This window comes from Euprymna scolopes, chromosome 2, assembly GCF_053919585.1.
Source record: "Euprymna scolopes isolate OS-2025 chromosome 2, ASM5391958v1, whole genome shotgun sequence".
Lineage (NCBI taxonomy): Eukaryota > Metazoa > Mollusca > Cephalopoda > Sepiida > Sepiolidae > Euprymna > Euprymna scolopes.
In genome coordinates, this window is record NC_136483.1 from 111,704,319 (window position 1) to 111,714,417 (window position 10,099).

The 10,099-nt window shown below is 36.1% G+C and overlaps 1 long non-coding RNA gene across 2 annotated transcripts in view; it reads left to right on the top strand.

Moving 5' to 3' along the window:
• Positions 1–9,150, top strand: part of LOC145294211 (uncharacterized) — a 32,760-nt gene extending 23,610 nt beyond the window's left edge. The window contains exons 2-3 of one of the 2 annotated variants that reach the window (XR_013869843.1): positions 5,652–6,733; positions 7,918–9,150. This is a non-coding gene — a long non-coding RNA (uncharacterized LOC145294211). The remainder of the gene's footprint in view (positions 1–5,651; positions 6,734–7,917) is intronic. The other variant, XR_013869842.1, reaches the window with a different exon arrangement.
• The last annotated feature ends 949 nt before the right edge of the window (positions 9,151–10,099 follow it).

Consider the following 10,099-nt stretch of genomic DNA (forward strand, 5'->3'; position numbering starts at 1 on the left):
TTTTTAGTGAGGTGGGGACATGCTAAAAGTTTACAGAAAAATGTTTACATTACTCGACATTGCCTAGAATACCTATTCCATAATTTGTTCAGTTAATTAGTTTAGAAGCCCCCCCCCTCCATTATACACACGTTGTTGTACATACCAGTTTGCTTAACATTTAATTTAGCTTCAAAGTTGATGTAGCGTAATGCTTTTTCTATTAAATTTTTGTATCTTGCTTGTTTAAAAAGTTAAAACAAAATTGGAGGTTTGAGGGATAAACTCAATGGTAAAGTTTACAAAACAAGCTATGCCAATGTTGCTCACTATGTAGCCTAAACTGTTATATTTTGTATGCTTTGTTCATTAGCTTAGAAGTGAATCACACACACACATTGAGCATTTAAAGCAGTCAGCAATATAAATTTAGGCATGAAGTATTATAGGTTTCCTTACTTGTGTAATGTAGGGGATAAGTAATACTGACTTGTTACACTGAAGAACCATGCCGCACATGCAGCTGTTTTATTTTTTTTTTTTTTTTTTTTTTTTTTTTTTTTTTTTTTTACACAGGCATCACCACATTATCAAGGCCAAGAGGCCACTCGAAGATAAGGGTTAAAGAGTGTACAGTAGAAATTGGACAATATAGTAATCAATTCGGTAAATTTGTTAACTTATATGGAACGGCTCATCAAGAACTTGTTTACGTTAGACTTGAAGACAACCATATTGTAGTCAGCCGGAAAGCAGGAAAACGGAAGACAATTCCACAGGCGTGCAGTTCTAAGAAAGAAGCTTTGTTCGTGGAATCTACATTTAGGTTTAGGCACAGATGAAGAGGATGGGGGGTTATTGATAGTGTTTTCAGTTGAACGAGTGCTTCTTGTGAAAGTTTGGCGAGGGGGGGGGGACCATAGACTGAAGCTCAGTCAAACACTTTCCATGATAATAACGATACATCAGAGACAAACTCGCAACATCTCTTCTGTGAGATAGAGGTTGCAGGGAAGAGAAAAGGACATCTACGAGGCTACGAAGTCTATTTTGAACTCTAGCAAGGCAGGACAAGTCCTTTCTAGCAGCTCCTGCCCAGATGTGGCAACAGTATTCCATCCTTGGACATACCTGGCTCCTATATAGATAGAGAATTGCATCAGCAGTGAGATATCTACTGGATCGATAGAAAGATCCCACCATTTTTCCGGCGGCCTTGGCAACAGATTTGATGTACGTGTTCCATTTAAGATCAGGAGTAACAGTCAAGCCCAGAAGCTTGTCAAAACTTGAGGCCTCCTGAAGACGAGAGCCATTCATTTCAATTGATGCCAGATATGGATCTGAAACCCAACTTTTAGTACAGTAGTCGGCATTCTAACCGGAGTAATCTGATGGTTGGTAAAGAAAGATAAAGAAATACATTTAACTGTTATTAGATTAGCCACCATTCTATTAAGTGTCTACAGACATGGAAAAGCATGTTAAAGGGTCAGCATGAGAATGGACCGACAATGTAATTGATTTTGGAAAAAATAAAAGCAAATCAACTCATTTGCCAAAAAGGAAGTTTGCTATGTGTCATTTTTGTGTTTGTTTGGAAGAACGAAAATCGAAAATTTGAATTTCAACTAACAGCAATGTTATCTACTTGATGGTCGTGTAAAAATAAGTAATATATTACATAAAACATTGACTTTCATGATCCAGCGATCCACCATTATTATTTTGAAATCCCCTAACCTCATGCAATTATCTCCCTTGCTATCTTCTGGTTATTATTCAAGTAAAACTTGCATTTTTTTTTTTTTTTTTTTTTTTTTGTTAATTTTCTACTTTATAATTTTTGGATATGTTACTAATTTCGACAATGTTTTTTTTTTTTTTGTTTTTTTTTTGTACTCCAAAGAAGGCATATTGCCACTTGAATGTAAGGGGCTACTATTTGGGATTGTGTCTAGAAGGGGACTGAGGTGAGTTAAACAGTAAGATGCCTGTTCACATTACATTTAATCTTCTGTGTGTTAGTAGTTAGGAAACAGGAAGGGAATTCCAAAGTTCATTAGTTTGAGGGAAGAAACTGTTAGAGTAGAAGGCTTTCCGACATTTAGGAAACTCAAAGTATAAGGGTGGGATTTTGTTGCTTGTTAGTTTAATTGGAGTATGTGTGTTGAGGGGGCACGAGTGTTGCAAGTTCATCAAAGCACATTCCATTACTTGTAAAACAGTCAAATGGATGCAACATTGCAGTGATGGGGCAGGGGTTGGAGCTTTGTTGACAGCACGAGACCTATTAGTTGACTTTTTTGATCCATGTTTAAGAGTGAAAGACTAATGGCAGATGCTCCACCCCAGATGTGGCAACAATACTCCATGTATGTGCGAATTGTGGCTTTATAAAAATATAGGATGCTCTCTGATGTAAGTCATTTTCTTGCACTATAAAGGAAGTCCACCTTCTTTGCAGTAGCCTTGGCAATATCCTCAATGTATTTGTTCTTATATTATCTGTGAATGTTAGGCTGAGGAGTTTGAAATATAGGCTCTCGACTAGGGTGTTATTTGTCGTTGCAATTGGTGGTTGAGAAGTTTTTTGTAGTTGTCAAAGGAAACAAGCTTAATCTTAGTAAAATTAAATATTACCATCCACTTGTGGCCGTATTCCACCACAGACTGAAGGTCGTTTTCTAAGGTTTCTGCCATTACTTTGTATATGTGTAGATTCTTTTTACCTTCATGTTTGTTATAGACTGTAATGTCATCAGCAAATATACCGATTTTTATCAGATTATTTATGAATATCAGGAATAAAGATCTAAGAATCAACCTTAGGGCCACACCTGCATTAATGTCATGTTGTTTGGACATAGTTTTTCCCTTGTCCAGAGAAGATCTGATTATGTTGAGTATTTGTCTAGAACTACCATAGCATTTAATTTTCACGAGAAGCCCTTCATGCCAGACGTTAAGCTTTAGATATATCTAGGACTACATCTGTCTTGTTTTCGTTATTATTCCAAATGAGCACCATTATTTTTCAAAATTCCTATCCATGACATTTTATCCTGATTTCTACTCTATTACCTTCTAATAGAATGTTCCATTTTTCTTCTCATTCTAACCTTACGTGGCAAATATTTTTATATTTTTGCACTCCTATCCGATCTTGTTACTACATTGCTAAGTAATATGTAACACACTTTTAAACGTGATGTTTTGTTTGCAAGATAAACGATGTTATCCAATGTGATATGCTGTATATTTTTAGGATGTTTATTAACCATCTCCAAAGTTTATCGTATCTTTGTTGCCGTGATGCATGCAGTTGCATAGGAGGATGATAACCAGAGTTTATCAGTTCACGATTAAAATACATTTAGAATCCCATTTCCTAGATTGAAAAATGTCTGGAGTTTGGATTTCCACACTTGATAAGGGTCTTCAGAACTTGTTACCTATTTTTATAAATAATATGCTGAAATATGTGTATTCTCTGCTAGTACTTTTTAGTATGTAATATGTATATATAATCTCACTCTAGACTGTCCGATCATCCTTGCTTGCATCTTGTCTATCAAAAACATTGTCGTCATCAAACGAGCTTGTATTTAATAAAATTCACACTCCTTTCCACAGTCCAACTATATTGAGTACAAATAAACTTCAGTCCTTGCTTAACTTGTAGACACAGTTTCAATTATGAAACTGTTTCAGTTTCAATTCTAGCAGATGGCACTCAACTTATTTTATTTTCTTTTTTTTTTACTTTTGAAATCATGACTATATATTGGGTACAATATAATATGAAATAATTGACTCAAATATAAAATCTGTGTAAATTAAAATATATTTAAGCATATTTTACAACCGGGCAACTCCATGCGCCGTTGCTAGTGTGTGTGTGTATATATATATATATATATATATATATATATATATATATATATATATATATATATATAATTTTTTTTTTTTTACTTGTGTTCACCCCTTACAAAGCATATCGCCACTTGGACATAAGGGGTTACTATTTGGAGCTATGTCTAGGAAAGACTAACAATATATTTGTTTATCTTACATTTAAACTTCTTCAGGCAAACTCTAGCTGTTCGAGGGAAGAAACCATTAGAATAGAAAGCTTTCTGGCATTTAGGGATAACAACAGTAAAGAGGTGAGATCCTATTGCTAAGCGGGTTTGTCAGGGATATGTACGTCAAGGGGTACAAGTGAAACAAGTTCATCAGAACACATTCCATTAAAATATTTGTAAAACAAGCACAGTGATGCAACATTGCGGCGATGAGACAGGAGATGGAGCTTAGTTGATAAAGCAGGACCGATTAGATTGACAACTCTTTTTTATACTTTATCTAAAACGGAGAGACTAGTGGTAGATGCACCAGCCCAGACGTGGCAATAATACTCCATGCATGGGCGAATATATATATATTGTGCAAATTTTAACACTTTCCACGCCTATTTCTTTTAAATGAAATCATTTCAATCGTCAAAGATAAAATGTAAAAATATAAATGAAATTTAATTAGTTACTAAAGTAAAACAAATTTCTGACTTTACCCTTTTTAAAATGAATTGTGCCAAAATTGAATTCTTTCATCCAGTTAATTAGTTTTAAAAACCTATTCTTTGCATGTTAATGTAATTGTAATACATTGAACTGTTGACATGTGAAGTGTTTAAAAAAAATTTAAGGGACACTCGTTTAAGGAATATTTAGCTGATATTTTCCTTTTATAAAAAGATTTATTATCTATATATCTATAAAAGTGAGAATGCGTGTGAGGACACTTCTCAACAAATTTTTGATCTCCAGACTTGAAATTTGGTAGGTAGGATATTCAGACATGTGGACAACTTTTTAACCTGGTTTCATCTGGAAAAAAGGACTGCTAAAAAATCAAAATTGAAAAATTGGTACACAGGAATCATATGTTTATCTGTTTAATGAATGCACATGCAACACTATAAACCTGTTGAATCTTCTGAATTAAATTTGTATTTTACTAATTCCAAAACTTCTAACCTAATTGTTAAAAAAGAATACATACCTCCACCTCCAATCGTTCTTTAATAAAACCAACATAATGTACACATTCACTAGTTCATTTCAAGTCTTCCTTGAACACATCTAGAAATCTAAACACATATGACACAATCAGCATAATCATGTTGACTCACTAGTTCTCATTAAATCATAAAAGTTAAGCAACATCATACCTGATCAGAACCAGGAGGGTGAACATTTGAAAATATCTGGCACTGTATATGTGAGGATAGCAACACCTCGTGACTGTAAATCAGTTATGAATTTAATATTCATTAGAAGGAAAACAGTTTTCCAGCATTAAATCCGTAAAACTTCAAGGATAAAAGAAGGTAATTGGTGCGATTTGATCTGAAGTGGCATTGAGTCCTAGAGAATGTCTAGGGACAGCCCAAATATATTGCCAACATGATATAAATTTTAAAATAACAAATTTTTTATGATGATTTTTATTATTTTATTCAAAAGGTGAAAGATATTCATTCTGCATCCCATTTTAAAATAAAACGAAACAAAACATTTGGATAAAAAAATAATTCATAATTATTTAAAGTTATAGGATATTTATATTAATGTTTTATAATGTTCTTTGTCTTTACCTGGCAGGCAACTGGTGAAGAGCTTTGTCGTTTTTGGTGGTGCAATCTACATAGCAAGGGAAATTAGCTCTTTTCAAGCCACCATCAAAGCTGAGGGACTTACGTAAATGAGATGCAACAAAAACGGAACATGCAAATATTTCAAGGTAAGCCTTTTTATTCATTTATCTTTTCCTGTTTACTTTTTTAATAAACAAAACGTTTTTTCAATAACACTGTAGTGACAAGAGCATACTGTAAACTATTAAAAAATATCGCAGTGCCAAAGCAGATGTTGGTAAATTATGTCAAGTCTGTCTCAGTTGAAAAGTTAACTAGCAGTCAGCTAAAAGATGAGCATTGGAAAAAGAAAAATGCATGCACAAGGGTGGAAGGGAGAGTATGTTGTCAGCTGGGAAGCAGCCCTTTGGTATTGTTTCACAAACAGGCAGTTCTAGAAAAGAAACTTTGCTCATATAAGTTCTGTTGTTTTCGGTACAGAAGGGAAATTATGTAATCCACTAGAAATAGGAAATCCTGAGTCTGGCACCATAAAATGTACCCATTTGGGCACTATAAATTATGGTGGGTTCACCAGGGCCCGATCGTACACACAAGAAACTATGCACTAACCCTAAGTCCCTATGGCAACACTTTTAACTTTGTCTAGTGCTGGACCCCTCAAAATGTAACCAAACACTTATTTGTCACTGGAACTACCACTCTGATGCTCAGAGTGCACAAAATGTGCATGCCCACAAGTTCGTGTGGCAGTACCTTTTAGAGTGCTGGCTGGCTGTTCGTCATCAGATGCTGCAGTTTGAGTTCTTCTAGTAGTTGCTTTGGTGAATGACTGGTTGTGGAGTCGGCGCTATAAATAACTGGGTTTTCAGATCAAAGCAATTCAATAATAACTGAGAGATCATTTTTTATAAACAAGAATGATTATTCATAAGATATTTCAGGGTACACTTTGTGCAAAGGAAAGTTAATTCTTCAGGTTCTTAATGGTTTCAAGATGCAGGATGTTTTCAACTTAGCTTGGTTCAAACAGCTTCTCAGTCAGAGGTGGAAGAGCTTTTCAACTTAGCTCTTTTGGAAAGGACAGGAGTATGTTTTTTTTATTTATTATTATTACATTTTCACCCCAAACAAGGCAAATTGCCACTTTGGTGTAGGGGGCTACTATCAGGGGCAACAACTACTGGGGTACTATGTAGGGATTTGGGCAGCAAGATGTCGGTTCACGTTACACTTGAACTTCTGCACGTCAGTACTGTTGGGGAAGCAGGGACCTGGAATGGAATTTCAGAGTCTAGTGGTTCTGGGGGAGAAACTACTGGAATAGAAAGATCTTTTACATCTAGGGATCTCTACTGTGTGGGAGTGGGATTTAGCAGCCTGTCGGGTTTGTCGAGGGTGCTCACGTCGTGGGGGCACAAGTGCTTGCAGTTCATCAGAGCATTCACCACTAAAATACTTGTAGAAAAGGCAGAGGGATGCGACATTTTGTCGATGGGACAGAGGCTGAAGCTTAGATGCCAGTTCAGGGCCTATCAGATTGGCGACTCTCTTTTGAACCCTGTCAAGGAGCGAGAGACTAGTAGCAGATGCACCAGCCCAAATATGACAGCAATACTCCATACATGGGCGAATGGTGGCCTTATAGAGGTACAGGATACTTTCGGGTGTTAGTAGTTGTCTAGCACGGTAGAGAGAGCCCACCTTTCTTGCAGCGGCCCTGGCAATGCCTTCAATGTAATTGTTCCAACTCATGTTTCCTGTGAACGTTAGGCCAAGGAGTTTGAAAGATGTACTCTCAGATAAAGAGTCGTTGGCCATTGCTATAGGTGGTAGAGAGGGTTTCTTGTAATTATTGAATGAAACTAGTTTAGTCTTGGCAGCATTGAACGCGACCAACCACTTTTGTCCCCATTCCACCACAGATTGGAGGTCTTCCTCTAGTGTTTCTGCCATTTCTTTAGAAATGTGTTCATTCGTCTTCCTGTCATGCCTGCCATAGAGTGTAGTGTCATCAGCATATATACCCATCTCAGAGGCAATTTTGTCGGGGAGGTCATTTATGAATATCAGGAACAATAGAGGTCCAAGGATAGAACCCTGGGGCACCTCCGCATTTATATCATATTGTTTAGATGTACGACCGTCGAGGACAACCTGGATTTTTCTCTTATCTAAGAAGGATTTAATTATGTTAAGTATTCTACCAGTGATACCGTATGATCTAATTTTCCTGAGGAGACCCTCATGCCATACCCTGTCAAAAGCCTTAGATATATCTAGAGCTACCGCAGAAGTCCAGCAGAAGTTCTCTCTTCATTTGTCAAACACAGTGTTTTTTTGTTTTTTTATGGGATGCTAATTCTGAACACTATCCCTTTAGCATCTCATCTATCGTTTGGGGATTATTCCTTCTCTTCTATTGTTTTTCTCTTTTCTTCTTTCTTTCAAATCTATTTTCTTTTTCTCTCTGTCTCAATCCATTTTTCTATTTAATTCTCCTTTTCCTTTTTCTTTTTCTCTCTCTTAAATCTCTTCCTTGCTCCAAAGAAACTTTATTATCACTATGCCGGTGGTCTTTCCATCTTTCAAGATAATTCTTATCACCTTCAAGGGTGGTGTCTTGTCGCTTAGCATAAAACACGTTGTCTACTGCCAATATCTTCATGGATGTCAGCTAGACTTCCTGTCTCCAATGTCAAATTTACTTTGCTAAGAAATTACTTGTTTTATCTCCCATATCGGCAATAAAAACATATTCTAGGCTTTGGAGAAAAGAATGAATTTCTTTAACTTAGTGTCAAACACCACGCCTAATCCTTAGCCCATAAGCAAGGTGAGTTGGTATTACTTAGCGCATGCAACAGTGTCACATTTACAGTATTTTAAGCTAGGTAAGATTTTGTTATGAATGTTTTACAGGGTGAAACCATACGTTGTCAAGCACCTGCCATGAAAATGATGATAGAGTAGCGAAAAACTAGCAACAACACAGAAGCAAAAGATGAGTAGGCCAGGAAAAGGCAATACTACGCCTTCTGTGAGAAAAGAGTTTTTGAGTGGAAAGAGGACATCCTTAACTAGATTTCAAAATCAGTTTTGTACTCTGTCAAGGCAGGAAAGGATGCTCTGAGTGACACTTCAGCATCATCTTCACTACAACCACTTTTATAATGAAACATCACTATCCAGTGAGCCAATAACTTGCATGTCTAAGACAAATACACATTTATGTCAGCAAAGATGATGAAACACATTCGGAGATCAAAGAAATTCCCCATGCTATTCATGTTTTCTGTAACATATTAATAAAAAGTCTTTTTTTCCATTTCAGGTTGGTGGAAACCTGTGGACCGTGTTGTGGTGTGACTCTTGGTCTGCTGTGATGTGACCCGTGTGTGTCCACAATGTTGTAAATATCTCGGCTCTAGCTGCAGCGTAGTTGTCTGTCACAAAGTTTATTAATAAATAAAAAAAAATGCTACAAAAAAATAGAAAAATTATAAGCTGTTTTTTGTTTTGTTGTTTCCTTTTCAGGTTGTAAGGAAATGCTGCATGCAACCAGTTTTTCAATAACTTTGAGCTAAAATCTTGGAAAATGAGCAGATTTGTTTAATTTGAGGATGATGTGTGCGAGAAAAAACTCCATCACCAATAAAATACAGAAATTCAAATTGGTTAGTTGCAAAAACTCGTATACTGGTGTACCATGACCATGTGTGAGACCCCCACCTTCCCACACCAAAAAATTGCCACCCATAGAATTATTAAAATTCAGTCACTTCTGCAATGCAATGATACAAATAAACTTCAGTCTATGCTTGATTTGTCCACCAAGTTTAAGTCATGAATGTCCAACACTCTTTTATTTGTAGTTTAATTATCTACAGGGACATTTTGTCAATCGTTTCATCAGGAGGTGCAATTCTAAATGGGCTTCAAACCATATCCCTCATTTATACGTGGAGTTATCTCAAAGAGAACGTCTATCAAAACAATCCACAGGTATTTTCTGAACCAAAGATGGCCATCGCAACCAAAATTAGAGCAATGCTAAGAGTTAAGTACACTTTTGCAGGTGTGTTCGTCATTGAACGGCAATCAAACACTGTCGAACATTCAAAAAACTAAAACTTAGTAGACAAGTCTGACAAGTATGCTTTGCAAAAATGATTGAATTTTATTAACAATTCCATGAATGGCAATTTTAACCGATTCCATACTTGCATTCTTTGTCATTCACTCTCCTCTTAGGAAGTTATTCGATCACCATTCCTTGTTACTTTCTTCTCTCGTCATGATCTACTAACTGAATGGCACTCGGAGGCAGAAGTCTTCAACTCAATTAGATGAATGATGCATATTCTGCCAGATTGAACCAGTAAAGGGAAAATCTTGGGAATTGATACGTTCATTCACAAAAGTCTACTTAGTTTATTTAATGCTTCAGAAATG